This window comes from Rhinopithecus bieti, unplaced genomic scaffold (genome assembly GCF_001698545.2).
Source record: "Rhinopithecus bieti isolate Rb0 unplaced genomic scaffold, ASM169854v2 scaffold_81780, whole genome shotgun sequence".
Classification (NCBI taxonomy): domain Eukaryota; kingdom Metazoa; phylum Chordata; class Mammalia; order Primates; family Cercopithecidae; genus Rhinopithecus; species Rhinopithecus bieti.
This window is the reverse complement of record NW_016830359.1, coordinates 365,509-389,138: the sequence shown is the minus strand read 5'-3', so window position 1 is coordinate 389,138 and position 23,630 is coordinate 365,509. Positions and strand designations below refer to the sequence as shown.

The 23,630-nt window shown below is 40.5% G+C and overlaps 1 protein-coding gene, 1 long non-coding RNA gene and 1 pseudogene across 2 annotated transcripts in view; 1 reads left to right on the top strand and 2 right to left on the bottom strand.

Moving 5' to 3' along the window:
- LOC108524330 (zinc finger protein OZF-like) overlaps nucleotides 1-23,630 on the top strand; it is a 56,743-nt gene that overhangs the window by 3,627 nt on the left and 29,486 nt on the right. The gene's annotated exons all lie outside the window — the stretch shown is intronic.
- On the bottom strand, nucleotides 1,307-3,909 carry LOC108524325 (glycerol-3-phosphate dehydrogenase, mitochondrial-like; annotated as a pseudogene).
- Nucleotides 15,621-23,630, bottom strand: part of LOC108524334 (uncharacterized) — a 27,502-nt gene continuing 19,492 nt past the window's right edge. The window contains exons 2-3 of the long non-coding RNA XR_001884027.1: nucleotides 19,331-19,668; nucleotides 15,621-15,778 (exon numbers count right to left, since the gene is read on the bottom strand). This is a non-coding gene — a long non-coding RNA (uncharacterized LOC108524334). The remainder of the gene's footprint in view (nucleotides 15,779-19,330; nucleotides 19,669-23,630) is intronic.

Here is a 23,630-nt window from a genome sequence, read left to right as displayed (position 1 = left end):
CCGGCCACTGCACTCCAGCCCGGGCGACAGAGCAAGACTCCGTCTCAAAAAAATAATAAATAAATAAATAAATAAATAAATAAAGGCCATAAAACACCAAGACAGTTATAAAAATGACAACCCAGCCGCGAACATAGTATTTTACAGTCCGATCTAGAATAACCCAACACAATACATAAAAGTGCCACATATGAAAACATGCATTGTGTGTAGTCACTCTAGTACTGAGCTTACACTTGCTATTCTTTAAAAACATCATAGGACTTTTTCACTCCTTAAAAAAGATGGACATGATGCAAACATTGCAAGTTATACCATCACTGACTTTAATATTACATTGATATGCCAAAAATCTTTACAGATACATAAGAAAGAGAAAATAAAACCAATGATAACACTTACAGTATATTTAAGAAAAGTGAAAATGAGTTTGTTGTTGTACCAAAGAGGAAGCTACATATTTTGAAACAGACAAAGCAAAGCCAGAAACTGAAGCAGAAGAGGGATCATGCATTTAGTAGCAGAAATCCTAAAGTTACACTCGGTATACATTGATTAAAAGCAAGACTATTGCAAACAGCATGATGGACATGAGGCAGACAACCCTGGCTTAACAAATAATCCAGCATTATCATCATTGTTATGACTGTGGTGTGGCTATTGAAAGGAGTATCCAACTCTCCAGCACAGATGGAGGGACCGTCACCTGAAACCCCTTAAAGTCGCTTGAAATAAATCACTTGATAATAAAAGGCAATCCCTACATAGCCACACCAACCCCAGCAGAATCAACTTTATATGTCAAGTTTACATGCAAAGGGAAAAATTTTTCTTTTGTGCTTGGAATGAATTTCGAACAAGTTCATTCCCCCCTATTTCTTGTCTTCCTTTCTTAAATCAGATAAGGAAGTTTTACAGGTTTAATTCAGAATTTATGGCTGGGCGCGGTGGCTCGCGACTAATCCCAGCATTGTGGGAGGCCGAGGTGGGTGGATCACGAGGTCAGGAGTTTGAGACCAGCCTGGCCAACATGGTGAAACCCTATCTCTACTAAAAATGCAAAAATTAGCGGGATGTGGTGGCAGACGCCTGTAATCCTAACTATTCGGGAGGCTGAGGCAAGAGAATTGCTTGAATCCAGGAGGCAGAGGTTGCAGTGAGCCAAGATTGCACTACTGCATTCCAACCTCGGCAACAGACTGAGGCTCCGTCTTAAAAAAAAAAAAAAGAACTTACACAAAATGCTGGGGTGCTTTATTCACAGTAATGGCTTGGAATCAGTTCATTTCCAGACGAGTCTCTGGGATTGGTGAAGGACTGTGTGTTTTAGCATTTAGCAGATTTTAAGTAAAAGCGGATATGCTCAAAAGAAGAAAAGTGTGCTTTTCTTTGTCCTTAAAGGAACTTCATTCATAGCAAAATATACACAAACAAGACGTGTTTAACAAACACAGATCTGTCTGGGCCAGTTGCGTCCTAAGCCCGGTCCCTCCTGTAACTATGGTCCACTGGAATTGGAACTCTTCTGTCGAGGCTGTCTTCTGCAGCTTTCATTAGTATAGCAAGCCGGCTTCCAGACACCCTTCCTTTTTGAATAGCACTCATCAGCTGCAAAAATTGATTGAGTTCAACCTGTGATTTTTATTCAAATCGACTTCATTTAGAATTTCATGGAGTGTATTTTCATCCATTTGAACATTGATACTCTCTAATACATGCAGAACATCAACAATGGTGATAAAGCCTTTCTGGTCTGCATCAAACTTATGAAATCTCTTCGTATACCTGTCAGTGTCTGAAGGCAATAGGCTAATTTCAGAGCCGTCTGTTAACTGTTCTGATCGAGATTTATAGTCTGTTTCATAATATGGAAACTTCCTGGCTGTTTCACGTTGTTCCTGTTTCTTATAATCATCTCAATTCTGTTCTCTGCCCATCAGTTCCACAATCCTGGGTAGGGCTTCCTCTGCTGCCCGGACATTTAGAAAGGCCAGGTGAGGCCGAGGCAAGAGAATCACCTGAGGTCAGGAGTTTGAGACCAGCCTGACCAACATGGAGAAACCCTATCTCTACTAAAACTACAAAATTAGCCAGGCATGGTGACACATGCCTGTAACTCCAGGTACTCAGGAGGCTGAGGCAGGAGAATCACTTGAACCTGGGAGGCGGTGATTGCAGTGAGCCGAGATCGTGCCATTGTACTCCAGCCTGGGTGACAAGAATGAAACTCCGTCTCAAAAAAAAAAAAAAACCAGGCGAGTACGATGTGAAATCATATCCACAGTGGTGCAGGAATCCTTAATCCCATAGTTCACCTCTGCTTCAATATATGGAAATTCTGACACAAGACGTACTCCAACAATAGGCCACCTTTTGCTAGTCACACTTGTCATTGTGGCCACCTCAAAAGCCTTATCACCATAGGGGGCGGCAAGATGCTGTGCCCCCTCGCTTTCAAGTCCATAATCCTGGACGAGCCTCGTAGAGTGTGGGGCTCCAGTCTTTACCCCCTTGAAGGAAAAGCCCAGCTGTTCTACTTGGTCCCGCTTTCAAATTATGGGTTTTGATAGCAGCATTTAGGGTATCTTCTGCCATAGACCAGTAAGTTGTCCCCTTTCCACCTGCTGTAGTAATAAGGCCTCTCTCACTGACATCGACAACATGATTTCAGGACATAGACTGAGTATCTGCAGATTTGGGATCTGTAACAAGGGGACGGATACCGCGCCATGCGGCCAGGATGTCCCCCCTCTTCTCACTTCAACATCACAGCTCAGGTAATTATGCGCTTCATTCAAAATGAAGTTAATATCTTCTTCTGAAGGAAGTGGATGGTGTAATATCAGTTGGAGTATCAGTAGTGCCAGCAGTCATCATCTTTTACCAGAGTAAGAAGAAAACAACTCGCCCATCACTGTTCAAGAAGACCCATGCTCTCTGGGCTGTAATAACCAGGCATCACAATATGGACACCAGCACTTGGCTGGCAGATAGCTGCAACATGCTTATCATCCATTTTGCACAGAGAGTCTGTGAAATGTCCCGTGGCATTGGTAACACATTTGGCTCTCATGTCACATTCCTGCCCTTTGAGAACATCCTTGCACCATGCACCACTCACATGCACTTTCCCTGTCTTGGTGTCTATCTTCTTGAGCAAGCTCACTACCTCCCTGTCATTGACTGTGGCATCCCCATATCTGTCAGCAGTCAGCTCAATGGCAAGATTCATTTGTGCATCGTTATGTCGCCCATCATAGTAGACAATTCCTGCTACCAGTTTGTCCTTCTGGAGCACTGGGCAATGTTCAAGGGCTCTTGATTTGCTGAGGACATACTGCTTTTCAGGCAATTACTTCCTGCAACCAAGTCATACAGCTTGATTCCTACCCAGTAGTAAGGTAACTGCCACTATTTGTAAACTGGAAGCATGATAGACAATGGAGCTGATAAAAGGGGAGCAATTTCTGGCAGGTTGGCATGCTCATCAAGGGCTTCTGTTACCATCCTATACTGCTCAATATCCAACTTCATCATGGCCTTCTGAATATATCTCACACCACCATGGATCAATTTAGTGCTTCTGCTGCTGGTCCCTGATAAGAAATCATCTCTTTCTACAAGGCTGTTTTTAATTCTCTGGTGACGGCATCTAGTACACAGCCACTTCCTGTTGCTTCTCCTCCCATAACAAGGATATCAACTTCAGATATATTTTTGCAAAGTCAGTAGCTGAGCGTCTCTGGAAGGAGGCTCCCTGTTAACAGGTTCTGAAATGCAGTCTTCTGCTTCAACATAGACCGGGCTCATTTGTTTCCTTCTGTGATGAGCAAACTGAGAAAGGCCTAAAACAGTTGCAAAAGCACCTCCTCCAAGAATTGTCGCTTTCACTGCCTTTTGAAATGCCATTTCTTAGCCTGAGGACTTCTCCTTGTCGGCCCCCAGATTTGGCTTTTCCTATTTCACACCTCCTGACAGGTGGGCTTCCCTGGCCTACAAATGTGTCCAGGAGGCGGGTGACCCTGCGACCCCGCCATGAGAGCCCAGAGCCCTCGCCTGGCTCCACACTTCACCAGTTTTTTCAGTAATACTGGGGGCAAAATATCCTGGAAAAACTTCCACTACAGTGTATTTAATAATTGTGGATCTTATCTCTCTGTTCTCCTCTGTCTCTAACTCATGTAAAGGCGTTCCCCCACCAATCTGTCTCTTGCAACCTTAATATCTATAGATACAGACATGCAGTTGCCTCTCAGTATGTCTGTAGGAGATTAGTTCTAGGACCATCTCAGGCACCAAAATCTCAGACTGCTCAAGTCCCCTGCATAAAATGAAGTACTATTTACATATAACCTAGTGCTTACTCCTGAATACTTTAAATCATCTCTAGATTACATATAATACCTCATACAATGTAAATGCTATGTAAATAGTTGTTAGACTATCTTGGTTTTTAAATTAGTATTATTTTTATTGGTTTCATACAAATATTTTTTGGAGACAGGGTTCTTGGTCTGTCACTCAGAGTGCAGTGGCACAATCACAGCTCACTGCAGCCTCCACCTCCCAGGCTCAAGTGATCCTCCCACCTCAGCCTCCTGAGTAGCTGGGACTAGGTGCATAGTTTATTTTTTGTAGAGACAGGGTCTCACTATGTTGTCCAGGCTGATCTCAAACTTCTGGATTCAAGTGATCCTCCTTCCTGGGCCTGCCAAAGTGCTGGGATTACAGGTGTGAGCTACTGTGCCTGGCCAAAAAAAAAAAAATTTTGATCCCAGGTTTGTTGAATTTATGGATACAGAACCCTGAGGCAGAATTTTTTTTTTTTTTTTTTTGAGATGGAGTTTCACTCTTACTGCCCAGTCTGGAGTGCAATGGTGCGATATCTTGGCTGACCACAACCTCTACCTCCCAGGTTCAAGCAATTCTCCTGCCTCAGCCTCCCAAGTAGCTGGGATTACAGGCATGTGGCACCACACCCAGCTAATTTTGTATTTTTAGTAGAGATGGGGTTTCACCATGTTGGTTAGACTGGTCTTGAACTCCTGACCTGAGGTGATCCACCCACCTCAGCTTCCCAAAGTGCTGGGATTACAGGCGTGAGCCACTGAGCCCGGCTGCAGAACTTTTTTGTAGATACATAATAGTTATATATATTGTGGGGTCATGTGGTATTTTGACGCATGCATAGAATGTCTAATGATAAACCAGGGCAACTAGGTGTCCATCTCCCCAAACCTGCACCCTTTCTTTATGTTGGAAACATTTCAATTACTCCCCTCCAGCAACTTTAAATCATACGACAAATTACTGTTAACTGTAGTTGCCCTGCTGTACTACTGAATACTAGATCTTATTCATTCTCTCCAACTGTATTTTTGTGCCCACAAAACAACCTGTCTCCTTTCCCCCTCCATTCATAGCCTCCGGTAACCACCAATCAACTCTCTACTTTCATGAGATCCATGTTTTTAGCTCCCACATATGAGGGAGAAGACATGATATTTGTCCATCTGTTCCTGGCTTATTTCACTTAACATAATGTCCTCCAGTTCTATCCATGTTGCAGCAAATAACATAATTTTAATTTTATTCTTTTTATGGCTGAATAATATTCCATTGTGTATACGTATCATATTTTGTTCATCAGTTGGTCAAGAGGTACATGAAACAGTGTTCAACATCACCACATCAGGGAAATGCAAACCAAAACCACAATGAGAAATTATCTCACTCCAGTTAAAATGGCTTTTATCAGAAAGCCAAAAAATAATGGATGCTGGTGAGGATGCAGAGTAAGGGAAACCCTTGTACAATGTTGGTGGGAAAGTATATTAGTACAGCCACTATGGAAAACAGTGTGGCAGTTCATCAAACAACTAAAAATAGAATTCCCATGTGACTGGCATTCCCACTGCTGTGCACTTTCAAAAAAAAAAAGGAAGCTAATATGTCAAAAAGATATCTGCCCTCCCACATTTACTGACACAAATTTCTGAGGGCCTGTGGAGGAAAAGTTAAATATTAAATTTGAACTCAACTGAACATGGACACAAACAGTGGTCACCAAGTCCTGGAACAGGTTGTGTGAGCCCCTTGAGGCGTTCATCCAGCGCTGTTTCGGAGAAATCTCTATTTCAATCTATTCCTATTCGTTAGTTATTGAAAAACAACAGATAACCACAAAACAAGTTGACCTTTTTGTGTTCCTTGAGCCCAGTCGTGAAGGGCCCTCGTGGCTGGGCCTCATGCCAAATAACTCCTTACAAAAAGAGCCAGGGTCCCAGACTCTGCTGAAGCTTCATGAGACCTCTCCTTGTCTGTGCATGGACGAGTGGCTGACTCTGGAGCTCAGGCTGTTGCTTCCCAGTGTGGTGGTGAATCCTCCCTAGTCTGGTGAGTGTAAATAGATGTATATCTTGTCCCTTCTTCCCTCCCCATTGCAATTTGCTTATTATATCCATTTGCTTATTATATCATTTGCTTATTCTATCTGCATTGCCATTTACATGGGACAAAGGTTGTTTACAGTTAAAGGTATTGTGTGTGTCTTTTCTTCTCCCCTAGCATGCTTCCCACACAGAACGGGGCCCCTCCCCAGAAGGTGTCTTCCTTACTAATGTCCTGCTTTATGGGAGCTCAATTCAAGATGAGATTTGGGTGGGGACACAGCCAAACCATATCAATGACTGCTTTGTTTGGCCCAGATTCCAGTTGTATCTACTGGGAGAGGAATTATCCCCTGAAAGGGAGCAGGGAGGTCATGGGGTTTGGCTTGCTAGGTTCCCTTCTTGTGTAAATTTCACTCTTGCATGACCTCTTATCACTGCCTGAAAACTGTTGCCAGATAGAATGCATCTGGGTTACAGTTTTCTGTATCAGGAAGTTCAGTCTACCACCAGTCACTCTGTCATCACCAGAAGTAGACACTTTAAAAAAAAAATAGTGTTTGCAGGTGTTAATGAAGGAGAATTCATTAGATTAGTGAGGCAGGTATACTGGTTGTTATCGGTTGTTGTTGTTGTTGTTTCTGTTTTCAGGATTTCAGGGCCTAGATTTTATGACAAGATATATTTTAAGAGGATTAGAGTGTGGTATTAAAGAAGGAAACAATATATATTGAGTGCCTTTTTCCAGCTTTGAGTTATGATTAACAAAAAAATTACATATATTTAGAGTGTACAATATGATGTCTTGATGTATGTATATATTGTAAAAAGTATAAAACAAGATAATTAATATATCCACATCTTACAGTTACCATTGTGTGTGTGTGTGTTGTGAGAACATTTGAGATAACTCTTGGAAAATTTCAAGTACACATTAGGATTCACTATGTTCACCATGCTATACATTAGGTCTCTAACAGTTTTTCATCTTGTAGCTGAAAGTTTCTGCCCTTTGACAAGTATCTCCCCAGTCCCCCCACCCTCCACCCTCCACCTCTGGTAACTGCCATTCTACTCTCTGTTACTACTCTCTGAGTTTGACCTTTCTAATATTCCACATATAAGTGGGAATCACGCAGTATGTGGCTCTCTGTGCATGGCTTATTTCACTTCCCATAGTGTGCTATTGGGTGCCTTTCAGTACTGGGCGAGTAACTGCAAATGGCACCCCCACCCACCCATGCTCTCCCATAAATGTGCTGCATCTCTCCCTCCACTTCACGAATGATACAAATCCCACTAGATCTCGAGTCTCCTCTGCTTTGATTTCCATCATGGGCCCTGATATGCAACATATTGATCTGCTGCTCATAATCAATCATGCCAAGTCTTCTTCATGCCTGTGGCTTCAACACATAAAGAAACCAGCCTTAAGCAGAACATAGCAGCTGAAAGACACTCCTTACACTTTGCTCTGTACCCATCCTTCACTCATCCAGCAAACGTTCACTCAGTGCCATATGCTGACCCACCTACAGTGCCCTTCACAAGTTGAGGTTATGCGTAACCTCAAAATAGCCATGTGACACTTACCTGAATGTAGAAAGGCTACAGTGATTTTTTTTGTTAGAGTCTAATTTCAGGTGTCCATTAGGATTTACTACATTCATCATGCTATATATACATTAGGTCTCTAATGTCACCCAGGCTGGAGTGCAGTGACATGATCATGGCTCACTCCAGCCTCAAACTCCTGGGCTCAAGTAATACTCCCGCCTCAGCCTCCCAAGTAGCTAGTACTAAAGGTGCCTCCCACCACACCTGGCTATGTTTTTTATTTTTTATAGAGATGGGGTCTTGCTGTGTTTCTCAGGCTGGTCTCGAACTCCTGGCCTCAAGCAATTCTCCCGTCTCACCTCCCAAAGTGTTAGATTACAAGTGTGAGCCACAGCACCTGGCCAGCTGCAGTGATTTTAATTATAAATATATATATTTATTAATAATACATTTACTATGTTTACATATATGTTTTATAATGTACATGTTAAGTAATTACGTATACCATACAAATCATACACATATTGAATATAAATACACAAATTATATTAAATGACGTTAAATATATACAAATATCTTGTAGGTATGATATATATAATTTTACATCCCAAAATACATATTTTACAATATAAGTGTATGTATATTTTATACTATCTAGGTATAAATGTATCTTATGTATTCTATACAAATACTATACAATACGTAAATTTATGTACATATTCAATATTTTACACATCTACTAATATATGTAATCTATTTTGTTTTTACATGTATATTTGCACACATGTTATATGTATGCACTGTAGTTCATGCATTACATATGTATAGTTGTGTGTTATATGTAGTATTACATAAGTATCCATGTGTATATATTTCACACGTAAATGAATATGTATAGTATAAACTTTTATAGTACAGATAATTCATATATATCAAAATACGATAGTATACATGATATATTTATATTCACATTAGTACATATATTGATACATGTGCATTATAAACCTTACATACATTTATATTATGAAGTATATCCACATAGTTAGAAGTAGCTTAATAAAAAACTCAACATTTATGGTAGTGGTCATGTATGAGGGTAGCACAGTGAAGGGAGAAAGAGAGAAGCATGGGTGGATAGGAGAAGTGATCAATGTTTAGTTCTTAGGTGGATGGGGATGTTTTTGGGAGTTCATCATTTTACTATGTTTTGTCACTGACATCTATGCTGCAAGCTGTTTTTTCAACATATTGAATACTTCCAAAGATATAATTATGAAGAAAAATGCTGTCACAGAATGCAAACTTCCTGTTTTAAAAATTGTACTATTTTATTATAAAATAATTTCAGTTTTATGACATTAAAAAAACATATTTGTGGCCAGGCACAGTGGCTCATGCCTGTAATCCCAGCACTTTGGGGAGGCCGAGGCAGGCAGATCACGAGGTCAGGAGTTCGAGACCAGCCTGACCAACATGGTGAAACCCGTCTCTGCTAAATACAAAAATTAGCTGGGCATGGTGGTGTACACCTGTAATCCCAGCTATTTAGGAGGCTGGGGCAGAAGAATCACTTGAACCCAGGAGGCGGAGGTTGCAGTGAGCTGAAATCGCACCATTGCACTCCAGCCTGGGCGACAGAGCAAGACTCTGTCTCAAAAAAAAAAAAATTGTTCCAAAAAATGGGTAAAATATGATAAAGAAGATAATCACGTAAACCACATGTGGGTCAAAGAGGAAATATAAGATAAATTTTAAAAATAATTTGAACTTGGCTGGACATGGTGGCTCACATTTATAATCCCAGCACTTTGGGAAGCCGAATGGATGGATCAGTTGAGGCCGGGAGTTTGAGACCAACCTGGCCAAGATGGCGAAACTCCACCTCTACTAAAAATACAAAAATTAGCTAGGCATGGTGGCATACGCCTGTAAACCCAGCTACTTAAGAGGCTGAGGCATGAGAATCACTTGAATCTGGGAGGCAGAAGTTGCAGTGAGCTGAGATCGTGTCACTGTGCTTCAGCCTGGGTGACAGAGCCAGGCTCTGTCTCAGAAAACAAAACAAAAGTTGAACTAAATAAAATGAAGTTACAACTTACCAGATTTGTAGGATGAAGCAAAAGAAATGCTAAGAGGGAAATAGGAGAGTTATAGTAATAAGTATCTATATCACCAAAGAAGATAATTCTATATTCAATAGTCTATGTTTATACCTTAGGAAACTAGAAAAAGTACTGTATTCTGTACTCTGACTAATCCCAAAGCAAGCAGAAGAAATAGTAATAATAATTGGAGTAGAAATTAATGAAATTGAAAATAGAAAAATAGAGAAAGTCAACATCTAAATATTCCTTGAAATAGTCAATACAATTTAAAAAAAAACATAAAAAAAGTTTTCCATGATAATTTACTTTCTCACATCTTGGTAGGTCAAATATCTTATTTTGCTGTGTGTGTATCACCATTGTAATCTGGGTAGTTTGTTTATCCCGACAATGGATGTTTTTATTTAAATTTTTTTTTTTTTAATTTCAAAACTAATTTCCACTTTAGATTCATGGAATACATGAGTAGGTTTGTTACTTAGGTATCTTGCATGATGCTGAGGTTTGATGATTGATCCTGTCACTGAGGTAGAAAGCACAGTACCCAGTAGTTTTTCAGCCCTTGCCCCTTGTCTTGCTTCTCCCCTCTGGTACTCCTCAGTATCTACTGTTCTCATCTTTATGTCCATGTGTGCTCAGTGTTTAACTCCCACTTGTAAGTGAGAACATGCAGTATTTGGTTTTCTGTTCCTGTGTTAATTCACCTAGGATAATGGTTTCTACCTGCATCCATGTCACTGCAAAGCACAGGATTTTGTTCCGTTTTACGACTGCATAGTATTCCATGGTTTACATGTACCACATTTTCTTTATCCAGTCCACCAATAATGGGCAGCTATGTTGATTTCATGTCTTTGCTTTTGTGAATAGTGCTGCAATGAACATATGGGTGCATGTGACTTTTTGGTACAAAAATTTATTTTCTTTTGGATATAAAACCAGTAATGAATTTCTGGGTCAAAGGATAGTTCTGTCTTAAGTTCTTTGAAAAATCTCCAAACTGCTTTTCATAGTGGCTGAACTAATTTACATTCCTACCACAGTGTATAAGCATTCCCTTTTCTCGGTAGCCTTGCCAGCATCTGTTGTTTTGTTTTTTGTTTTACTTTTAATAACAGTCATTTTGACTGATGTAAGATGGTATCTCATTATGATGGTTTTGACTTTCATTTCTCTCACCACTAGTAAAGTTAAGCATTTATTCATGTTTGTTGGCTGCTTGTTTTCTTTTGACAAGTGTCTGTTTACATCTTTTTCCTATTTTAAGGGGTTACTTTGTTTTACTTGTTTAGTTGTTTACTTTTTATGTTGATTTCTAAATATTAGACCTTTTCTGATGCAGTTTTAGAATATTTTCTGCCATTCTATAGGTTGTCTGTTACTCTGTTACTAGTTTTTTTTGCTGTGCAGAAGCTCTTTAGTTTAATTAGATCCAATTAGTCATTTTTTTGTTGCAATTGCTTTTGAGAACTTAGTCATAAATTTTTTCCCAAAGCCAATGTTCAGAATGGTGTTTCCTAGGTTTTCTTCTAGGCGTCTCATAGATTGAGGTCTTACATTTAAATCTTTAATCCATCTTGAGTTAATTTTTGTATATGATGAATGTAGGGGTCCAGTTGCATTCTTCTGCATATACCTAGCCAGCAATCTCAGCATCATTTATTGAACAGGGAGTTCTTCACCATTGGTTTTTTGTTGTTGACTTTGTCTAAGGTCAGATGGCTGTATGTGTGCGGTTTAATTCTGGGTTCTGTTTTTTGTTCCATTGATCTGTGTCTGTTTTTGTACCAGTATCATGCTGTTTTTTTTTTTTTTTTGAGACGGAGTCTCGCTCTGCCGCCCAGGCTGGAGTGCAGTGGCCGGATCTCAGCTCACTGCAAGCTCCGCCTCCCGGGTTTACGCCATTCTCCTGCCTCAGCCTCCCGAGTAGCTGGGACTACAGGCGCCCGCCACGTCGCCCTAGTTTTTTGTATTTTTAGTAGAGACGGGGTTTCACCGTGTCAGCCAGGATGGTCTCGATCTCCTGACCTCGTGATCCGCCCGTCTCGGCCTCCCAAAGTGCTGGGATTACAGGCTTGAGCCGCCGCGCCCGGCCTCATGCTGTTTTGCTTACTGTAGTTTTGCAGTACAGTTTGAAGTCAAGTAACGTGATGCCTCCAGCTTTGTTTTTGTTGTTGTTGTTTAGAACTGCTTTGACAATTCAGGCTATTCTTTGATTTCAGATGAAGTTTAGAGTAGTTTTTTTCTAGTTCTGTGGAAAAAAGATGTTAGCAGCTTGATAGGATTGGCGTTGAATATGTAGATTGCTTTGAGCAGTATGGCCATTTTAACAATATTGATTCTTACAATTCATGAGCATAAAATGCTTTTCCATTAACTTTTGTCGTCTATTTTTTTTTCAGCAGTGTTTTATAGTTCCCCTGGTAGATATGTTTCACCTTCTTGGTTATATATAGTCTAGGTTTTTTGTTTGTTTGTTTTGTTTTTCTTTCAACTATTATAAATAGAATAGAATTCTTTTTCTTTTTTTTTTTTGTGACGGAGTCTCGCTCTGTTACCCAGGCTGGAGGGTAGTGGCGCGATCTTGGCTCACTGCAACCTCCGCCTCCTGGGTTCAAGCAATTCTCCCACCTCAGCCTCCTGAGTAGCTGGGATTACAGGCACCCACCAACATGCCCGGCTAATTTTTCCATTTTGGTAGAGACAAGGTTTCACCAGTTGGCCAGGCTGGTCTTGAACTCCTGACCTCAGGTCGTCCACCTGCCTCGGCCTCCTAAAGTCCTGAGATTACAGGAATGAGCCAAAGCGCCCAGCCTAGTATTTCAAATAATTTTTTAAATTTCTGCCTTAATTTCATTGTTTACCTAAAAGTCATTCAGGAACAAGTTATTTAATTTCCATGTTATTATGTGGTTTTGAGAGATCTTCTTGGTATTGATTTCTATTTTTATTACACTGTGGTCCAAGAGTATGGCTGGCATGATTTCTGTTTTTTTGTTTGTTTGTTTGTTTTTAATTGATTGAAACTTGCTTTAGCCTGAGCATGTTGTCCATCTTGGGGTATTTTCCATGTACAGATGAGAATAATTTGTATTCTGTAGTTATGGCTTCTGTATTCTGTAAATGTCTATTAGGGCCAATTGGTCAAATGTCAAATTTAAGTCCAGGTTTCTTTGTTAGTTTTCTGCTCTGATGATCTGTCTAATGCTGTCAGTGGGGTGTTGAAGTCCCCTACTATTATTGTGTGGATGAGTCTTTTCATAGGTCTAGAACTATAGCTTTATGAAGCTGGGTGCTCCAATGTGGGGTACATACGTGTTTAGATAGTTAAGTCTTCTTATTAAATTGAGGCCTGTATCATTATGAAATGCTTTTCTTTGTACTTTTTTACTTTTGTTGGTTTAAAATGTTTTATCTGATCTAAGAATATCTACCTCTGCTCTTTTTTGTTTTCCATTTGCATGATAGATTTTTTCCAGCCTTTTACTTTGAGCCTATGGGTGTTGTTACATGTGAGATGGACCTCTTGATGACAGCAGACAAATGAGTCTTTCTTTTTAAAATCAAACTTGCCACTCTATGCCTTTTGAGTAAGGCATTTAGACCATTTATATTCTAGGTTAATAGTGATATGTGAGGTTTTCATCCTTTCATGAAGTTGTTACCTGGTTGCTTTGTAGGTTTTATTGTGTGGTTGCTTTATAGGATCTGAGGACCATATACTTCAGTGTATTTTTGTGGTAGCAGGTATTGTTCTTTTGTTTCCATGTTTAGAACTCCCTTACGGATCTCTTGTAAGGCTGGTCTAGTGGTAACAAATTCCCTTATTGCTTGCTCATCTGTAAAATATTTTATTTCTTCTTTGCTTATGAAGCCTGGTTTGGTGGGATATAAAATTCTTTGTTGGAATTTATTTTTTTCAGAATGCTGAAAATAGGCCCTCAATCCCTTCCAGCTTGCAAGGTTTCTGCTGAGAAGTCTGCTGTTGGCCTGATGGAATTCACTTTGTACATAATCTAATATTTTTCTGTAGCTGTCTTTAAGATTTTTTTCTTTACTATTGGTGGTGGACAGTGTGGTGACTATATGTCTTGTTGATGCTTATTTTGTATAGTATCTCACAGGTGTTCTCTGGATTTCTTCTATCTGGATGTCTACCTCTCCAGCAAGATTAGGGAGATTTTCTTAAATTATTCTCTCAAATATGTTTTCCAGATCATTTACTTTTTCTTCTTCTCTCAGAAATGTCATTAATTCATAAGTTTGGTCACTTTATATAATCCCATTTTCTCAAAGACTTTATTATTTTTTAAAATTCTTTTTTTGTTTGTTTGTTTGTCTGACCAAGTTTGTTTAAAAGACCGTACTTCAGGTTCTGAAATTCATTCTTCTGCTTGCTCCAGTCTATTGATAAAGCTTTTAATTGTAGTTTGGAATTTCTTCAGTGAGCTTTTCAATACCAGAAGTTCTGACGGATTTCTTTTGACATCTTTATCTCTTCCTTCATTTACTGGATTGCTGTAGAAATATATTTGTGTTGAGTTTGAAGCTTTTTTTGGATGTTGCTGAGCTTCCTTGCAGTGCATGCTTTGGATTTATTGAACGCTTCTCTTAGTAAACAATAATAAAGTATATACCTAGTGACACTGGCCACAACCATCTTATTCATGCATGCCATCTGCTGGCTAGTAGGCCAAACTGCACAATAGCTCAATATAAAGCCAGCCATGAGAAGTCCATAGGGCTATAAAAGCAAAGCCAAAAGATGGTACCAAATATACTCTATGCTCACACCTTCTATGGAGACAGGGAAAAGGAAAGAAGAAATATATATATAGAAAGAAGAATCCTGTCTGCATGAAAATAATTACAAAAATTAGGAATGCCAACATCTCCAGATGAGAAGCCATTGTAAGAATTCTGGCATCATGAAAAATCTGAATGTTGTGACACCACTGAAAGATTACACTAGCTCTTCAGCAGTGATCCCTAACCAAAATGGAAAACAAGAGATTACATATTTAAAAATTCAAAGCATGCATTCCAAGATGGACGAGGCTGGAATGGGCAGGCCCATGTACAGGCTTCCTGATAGCAGGCACAAGCACCAGTGTCAACCATGTACCCAGAGGTGTGACTAGCCATGAAGATCAGATGGGAAACCTCCTTGGCTCCAAGTTCTCTGCATGGAGTGAGGTGTTCTAGATGGCTGGAGGTCTGCCTGGGCTTGGACTATAGAGGACCCCACTGCACCACAATCTCTGCACAGAAAGGGTGAGGTGGCCACAGACTGCCTGTTTTATCACATCTCTGCCATTTGGTGATGACCTGCTTGCACAAATTATTTTAGCTTGCACAAATTATTTTATTATTTTTAAATTTTTTATTTTGTTCACTTTTCCAACGTGATGTATCAGTTATATTGACATAACCATTTATTTTATTTTATTTTGTTTTGTGGGTACATAGTAGGTGTATATGTTTATGGGTTACATGAAATATTTTGACATGAGCATGCAATGCATAATAATCACATCAGGATAAATGTGGTATCCATTACCCCCAAGAATTTATTTTTTGTGTTACAAACACAAAGATAGAGCTCCCAGAGGAATGGGCAGAATTCCATCTGTGCTGTTTTTCAGCCTTCACTGGTGATACCTCCAGGTACTGGAAAATTTGAGATAACTAGGGACTAGAGAGGACTCCCAGCAAACCACAGCAGCCCTATAGAAAAGTGGTCAAATTGTTAAAAGAAAAAAATGCTCATCCAAAGGTCAGCAACTTCAAATATTAAAGGTAGATAAACCCACAAAGATGACAAAAAATCAGCACAAGAATGGTGAAAACACAAAAAGTCAGAGTGCCCTCTTTTCTCCAAGTGATCACATCACCTCTCCAGCAAGGGTTTGAAACTGGGCTGAGATGGCTGAAATGACAGAAGTAGAATTCAGAATATGGATTAAAAACAAACTTCAGTGAGCTAAAGGATTGTGTTTTAACCCAATGCAAGGAAACTAAAAAGTCATGATAAAGCATTGCATGAGCTGACAGACAAAATAGCCAGTGTAGAGAAGAATGTAACCAGCCTGATAGAACTGAAAAACACAATACAAGAATTTTAAAATGCAACCACAAGTATTAATAGCAGGATAGACCAAGCAGAGGAAAGAATCTCAGAGCTTGAAGACTGCCTTTCTGAAGTAAGATAAGTAGACAAGAATAGAAAAAAAAGAATGAAAAGGAATGGACAAACCTCCAAGAAATATGGGATTGTGTAAAGAGAACAAATCTATGACTGGCTGGTGTACCCAAAAGAGATGGAGATAATGGAACCAATTTGGAAAACATATTTTAGGATATCATCCATGAGAACCCCGCTCCCCAACCTAGCTATCCAGGCCAACATTCAAATTCAGGAAATGCAGAGACACCCAGCAAGATACTCCATACGAAGATCACCTCTAAGACATACAATCCTCAGATTCTTCAAGGTCAAAATGAATGAAAAAAATGTCAAGGGCAGTTAGAGAGAAATGCCAGGTTACCTACAAAGGGAAGCCCATCAGACTAACAGTGCACTTCTCAGCAGAAAGTCTACAAGCCAGAAGAGATTGGAGGCCAATGTTGAACATTCTTAAAGAAAAATTCCAACCTAGAATTTCATATTCGGCCAAAAGTAAGCTTCATATGCAAAGGAAAAATAAGATTCTTTTCAGACAAACGTAAAGGGAAATTATTACCCCTGGATCTGCCTTACAAGAACTCCTGAAGGAAGCACTAAATATGAAAAGGAAAGACTTTTACCTGTCACTACAAAAACAATGAGGTACATAGACCAGTGACACTATAAAGCAACCATATAAACAAGTCTGCAAAATAACCAGCTAATATGATGACAGGATCAAATCCACACATATTAATACTAACCTTAATTATAAATGGGCTGAAAGCCCCAATTAAAAAATACAGTGTGGCAAGCTGGATAAAGAACCAAGACCCATTGTTGTGCTATCTTCAAGAGACTCATCTCACATGGAGTCACATACATAGGCAAAATAAAGGGATGGAGGGAAATCTACCAAGCAAATGGAAAGCAGAAAAAAATAGGGGTTGCAATCCTAGTTTCTGACAGAACAGACTTTAAACCAACAAAGATCAAAAAAGACAAAGAAGGGCATTATGTAATGGTAAAGGGTTCCACAAGAAGATCTAGTCATTCTAAGTATATATGCACCCACCATGGGAGCACCCAGATTCATAAGACAAGTTATTAGAGACCTTAAAAGAGACTTAGACTCCCACACAATAATAGTGGGAGACTTTAACACCCCCCTGTCAATATTAGAAAGATTTGAGACAGAAGATTAACAAAGATATTCAGGACCTGAACTCAGCTCTAGAACAAATGGACTTGATGGATATCTACAGGTATCTCCACCCAAAAACAAAAGACTATACATTCTTTTCATTGCCACATGGCACTTATTCTAAAATTGATCACATAATCAGAACTAAAACAATCCTCAGCAAATTCAGAAGAATTGAAATAATAGCAAACAGTGTCTTGGACCACAGCACAATCAAATTAGAACTCAAGACTGAGAAATTCACTCAATATAGTTACATGGAGATTGAATAACCTGCTCCTGAATGACTTTTGGGTAAATAACAAAATAAAGGCAGAAATCAAGAAGTTCTTTGAAACTAATGGGAACAAAGGTACAACATTCCAGAATCTCTGGGACACAACTAAGGTGTGTTAAGAGAAAACTATATAACACAAACTGCCCACATCAAAAAGTTAGAAAGGTCTAATTGAACAACTCAACATCACAACTAAAGAACTAGAGAACCAAAAGCAAACAAATCCCAAGGCTAGCAGAAGACAATAACAAAATCAGAGCTGAACTGAAAGAGATTGAGACATGAAAAACTATTCAAAAGATCAATGAATCCAAAAGCTGGTTCTTTTTAAAGAAATTAATAAAATTGATAGACTACTAGATAGACTAATAAAGAAGAAAAAAGAAGATTCAAATAGACACAATCAGAAATAATAAGCGGGATATTACCACTGACCCCAAAGAAATATCAACAATCATCAGAAAATATTATGAATACCCCTATGCACATAAACTAGAAAATCTAGAAGAAATGAATGAATTCCTGGACATATACACCCTCTCAAGGCTGAACCAGGAAGAAATTGAAACCCTGAACAGACCAAGAATGAACTCTGAAATTGAGTCAGTATAAAAACCCTATCAACCAAGGAAAAAAAAAAGCCTAGTTGAACTCACAGCTGAATTCTACCAGATGTATGAAAAAGAGCTGATATAATTCCTGCTGAAACTATATTAAAAAATTCAGAAGGGACTCCCTAGTTTATTCTGTGAGGCCAACATCATCTTGATACTGAAACCTGGCAGAGATACAAAACAAAAACAAAAACAAAACAAAAGGAAACTTCAGGCTAATATCCTTGATGAGCATTGATGCAAAAGTCCTCAACAAAATACTGGTAAACTGAATCCAGTAGCACATCAAAAAGTTTATTCACCGTGGGCTGGGCACGGTGGCTCATGCCTGTAATCCCAGCACTTTGGGAGGCCTAGGCAGGCGGATCACAAGGTCAAGAGATCGAGACCATCCTGGCCAACATGGTGAAACCCCTTCTCTACTAAAAATACAAAACTTAGCTGGGCGTGATGGTGCATGCCTGTAGTCCCAGCTACTTGGGAGGCTGAGGCAGAAGAATTGCTTGAACCCGGGAGGCGGAGGTTGCAGTGAGCTGAGATCACGCCACTGCACTACAGCCTGGTGACAAAGCAAGACTCCATCTTAAAAAAGGTTTATCCACTGTGATCAAGTAGTCTTCATCCCCAGGATGCAAAGTTGGTTCAACATACACAAATCAATAAATGTGATTCATTATGTAAACAGAATGAAAGACAAAAATAACATGATTATCTCAATAGATGCATAAAAGGTTTTCAATAAAATTCAACATCCTTTCATGTTAAAAATCTCAATAAACTGCGTATTGAAGGAACATACTTCAAAATAATAAGAGCCATCTAAAACCCACAGCCAACACCATACTGAATGGGCAAAAGCTGGAACCATTTTTCTTCAAAACTGGCACAAGACAAGGATGCCCTCTCTTACCACTTCTATTCAGCATAGCATTGGAAGTTCTGGCCAGGGCAATCAGGCAAGAGAAAGAAATAAAGGACATTCAAATAGGAAGAGAGGACTGGGCATGGTGGCTCATACCTGTAATCCCAGCACTTTTCTATCTTGAGGTACAGACTTGTTGCCAGCCTGAATGTACCTGTAGAAGGTGACTGGAGATCCAATAGGAACAGAATCCAAGACCTGCTTAAAGAAGCAGTCTGGCCATACTTTTGTAGAGCAGCTGTGCTGTGCTGGGGTACTGCTTCTGCTCCCAGTTGGATTGGACTCTTTAAAGCCTAGAGGCTGGAACAGTTAAGTCATCCAAATAGCAATTATGGCAGCCCACTCTTCCTTCTGGGAGCTCTGTCCCAGGACATCTTCAAATCTGTTGGCCGAGATCACTGGCGGGGATGGCTGGAGGCTCCAGTTGGGAGGTCCTGCCCAGTAAGGAGGAACAGATCAGGGACTTGCTTAAAGAGGTAGCCAGGTCACATTTTGGCGGAACAGCTGTGCTGTCCTGGGGGATCCCTTCCACCCCTGGTCAGTTTGGACTCTCCAAGGCTACAGACTAGTATGGTTGAGTCACCCAAAAAGCAAAGATGGTGGCCCACCCTTACCAGGGAACTCTGTCCCAGGGAGAATTCAAATTTCTGTTGGCCAGAGAACACCAGTGGGGATGACTGGAGGCCCTGGTTGGGAGGTTCCACCCAGTGAGAAGGAATGGGATCAGGGACCCAGTTAAAGAAGCAGTCTGGCCATGCTTTTGTGCAGCTGCTGTGCTGTGCTGGGGTACTGCTTCTGACCTGGCTGGCTTGGGCTTTCCAAAGCTCACAGGCGGAAGCATCTACTAAATCACCCAAACAGCAGAGACGGTCGCCACCCCTCTCTCTCATAACTTTTTCCCAGGGAGAATTCAAATCTCTGTCAACCAGAGAACACCAGCAGGGGTGGCTGGAGTCCCTGGTTGAAAGGCTCTGCACATTAAGGAGAAACAGATTAGGAACCTGCTTAAAGAAGCAAGCCATGTTTTGGTGGAGCAGCCATGCTGTTCTGGGGAATCTCTTCTGCCTCTAGGCTGTTTGGACTCTCCAAAGTGTGCAGGCTGGAATGGCTGAGTCATCCAAAAGCAAAGATGGTGGCTCACCTTTCTCCCCAGGAACTCCCTGCCAAGGAGAATTCAAATCTCTGTCAGCCAGAGAACACCAGAGGGGGTGGCTGGAAGCCCTAGTTGGGAGGTCCTACCCAGTGAGGAGGAATGGATAAGGGACCTGCCTAAAGAAGCAGTCTGGCCACGTTTTGGCCACAGTCACGTTTGGCTGTGTTGGGGCATCCCTTCTGCCCTCAACTGGTGAATCCATTTGGATTCACCAAGGCCCTCAGGCTGGAACGGCTGAGTCATCCAAACAGCAAAAATAGTGGCCTGGCCCTTTCCCTGGGAATTTCATCCCAGGTAGGGGTGAAACTGTTGCTGGTGGTTGGATGGAATTCCAAGCCAGTGGGTCTTTTCCTGTGAGGCACAAAGTGGGGTCTGCAGACCATTGCTACTTGGCCCCCTGGCTTCAGCCCCCTGCCTAGAATTACATATGGAGGTCCAGCCTCCTATCTGCTGGAGTTGCAATCACTTTTGCTGGGAAGCCCAAAGCTAGAGTATATAAAGCTCCTGGGCCCCTGCGCATGCCTGAGCGACTGCTCTGCTGAGACTGCATGCAGATCTGTATGTCAGACTGAAGGCCCTAGTGGAGGGGGTTCACAAGGGGGTCTCCTGACCCGAAGGTCAGGAGAAGATCCATGGAGAAGCATGGTCTCCCCAGGTGGCAAATTCACTCACTGCTTCTCTCTGTGGGGGAGGTTCTGCTGGCTCTATGTTGCTCCCTGGTGGGCCATCCTCCTTTTTTTTTTTTTTTGAGACAGAGTCTCCCTCTGTTGCCCAGGCTGGAACACAGTGGCATGATCTCGGCTCACTGCAACCTCTGCCTCCCAGGTTCAAGTGATTCTTGTGCCTCAGCCTCTTGAGTAGCTGGAACTACAGGCGTGCACTGCCATGCCTGGCTAATTTTTGTATTTTCAGTAGTCACAGGGGTTTTTTATGTTGTCAAGCCTGGTCTCGAACTCCTTACCTCAAGTGATATGCTTGCCTAACCCTCCCAAAGTGTTGGGATTACACATGTGAACCACCATGCCAGTTCCTTTTTCTTCTCTTTTGATGTAGGCACTTATAGCTATAGTATTCCCTCTTAGAACTGCTTTGTCTGTATCCCATAGGTTTTGGTATGTTGTGTTTCCATTATCATTTGTCTCAAGACATTTTTCAATTTCCTTCTTAATTTCTTCTTTGACCCACTCATCATTCAGGAGCATATTGTTTAATATCCATGTATTTGTGTATTTCCCAAAACTTCTCTTTTAATGATTTCTAGTTTTATTTCACTGTGATCAGAGAAGATGCTTGATATTATTTTAATTGTTTGAATGTTTTAAGATTTGTTTTGTTACCTAACATATTGTCTATCCTTAAGAATGATCTGTATGGTGAGGAAAAGAGTGTGTAATTTTGCATCTGTTGGATGAAATGTTCTGTAAATATCTGTTAGGTCCATTTGGTCTATAGTGCAGATTAAATTTGATGTTTCTTTGAGACAGAGTCTTGCTCTGTCGCCCAGGCTGGAGTGCAGTGGCCAGATCTCAGCTCACTGCAAGCTCCGCCTCCTGGGTTTACGCCATTCTCCTGCCTCAGCCTCCCAAGTAGCTGGGACTACAGGCGCCCGCCATCACGCCTGGCTAGGTTTTTTTGTATTTTTTTAGTAAAGACGGGGTTTCACCATGTTAGCCAGGATGGTCTNCAATTTCCTTCTTAATTTCTTCTTTGACCCACTCATCATTCAGGAGCATATTGTTTAATATCCATGTATTTGTGTATTTCCCAAAACTTCTCTTTTTAATGATTTCTAGTTTTATTTCACTGTGATCAGAGAAGATGCTTGATATTATTTTAATTGTTTGAATGTTTTAAGATTTGTTTTGTTACCTAACATATTGTCTATCCTTAAGAATGATCTGTATGGTGAGGAAAAGAGTGTGTAATTTTGCATCTGTTGGATGAAATGTTCTGTAAATATCTGTTAGGTCCATTTGGTCTATAGTGCAGATTAAATTTGATGTTTCTTTTTTTTTTTTTGAGACAGAGTCTTGCTCTGTCGCCCAGGCTGGAGTGCAGTGGCCAGATCTCAGCTCACTGCAAGCTCCGCCTCCTGGGTTTACGCCATTCTCCTGCCTCAGCCTCCCAAGTAGCTGGGACTACAGGCGCCCGCCATCACGCCTGGCTAGGTTTTTTTGTATTTTTTTAGTAAAGACGGGGTTTCACCATGTTAGCCAGGATGGTCTCCATCTCCTGACCTCGTGATCTGCCCATCTCAGCCTCCCAAAGTGCTGGGATTATAGGCTTGAGCCACCACGCCTGGCCTTAAATTTGATGTTTGTTTACTGATATTCTGTCCAAAAGCTCTGACCCATGCTACAAGCGAGGTGTTGAGCTCTACAGGTATTACCATATTGGGGTCTCTCTCTCTCTTTAGCTCTAGGAATATTTGCTTTTTATATCTGGGTGCTCCAGTTTTGACTGCATATATGTTTAAAATTGTTATATCTTCTTGATGAATTGACCTTATCATTATATAGTGACCTTCTTTGTTCCTTCTTACAGTTTTTGTTTTGAAATCTATTTTGTGTGATATAAATATAGCTACTCCTGCTCTTTCTTGGTTTCCATTGGTATGGAATATCTTTTCCATCCTTTTATTTTCTGTATATGTGTTTGTTTCATAGATGAATTGTGTTTCTTGTAGACAACAGATCTTGGGTCTTATGTATTTCTTCATTCAGCCAGTCTGTGTCTTTCGATGGGAGAGTTTAGTCCACTTACATTCAGTGTTATTATTGATTGGTAAGGACTTACTCCTGCTATTTTATTTATTTTCTGGTGGTTTTGTTATCTTTTCTTCCTTCTTTCCTTCCTTCATGTCTTCCTTCATGTCCTAAGCCAAAAGAACAAAGCTGGAGGCATCACGCTACCTGACTTCAAACTATACTACAAGGCTACGATCACCAAAACAGCATGGTACTGGTACCAAAACGGAGATATAGACCAATGGAACAGAACAGAGCCCTCAGAAATAATACGACACATCTACAGCCATCTGATCTTTGACAAACCTAACAAAAACAAGAAATGGGGAAAGGATTCCCTATTTAATAAATGGTGCTGGGAAAATTGGCTAGCCATAAGTAGAAAGCTGAAACTGGATCCTTTCCTTACTCCTTATACGAAAATTAATTCAAGATGGATTAGAGACTTAAATGTTAGACCTAATACCATAAACACCCTAGAAGAAAACCTAGGTAA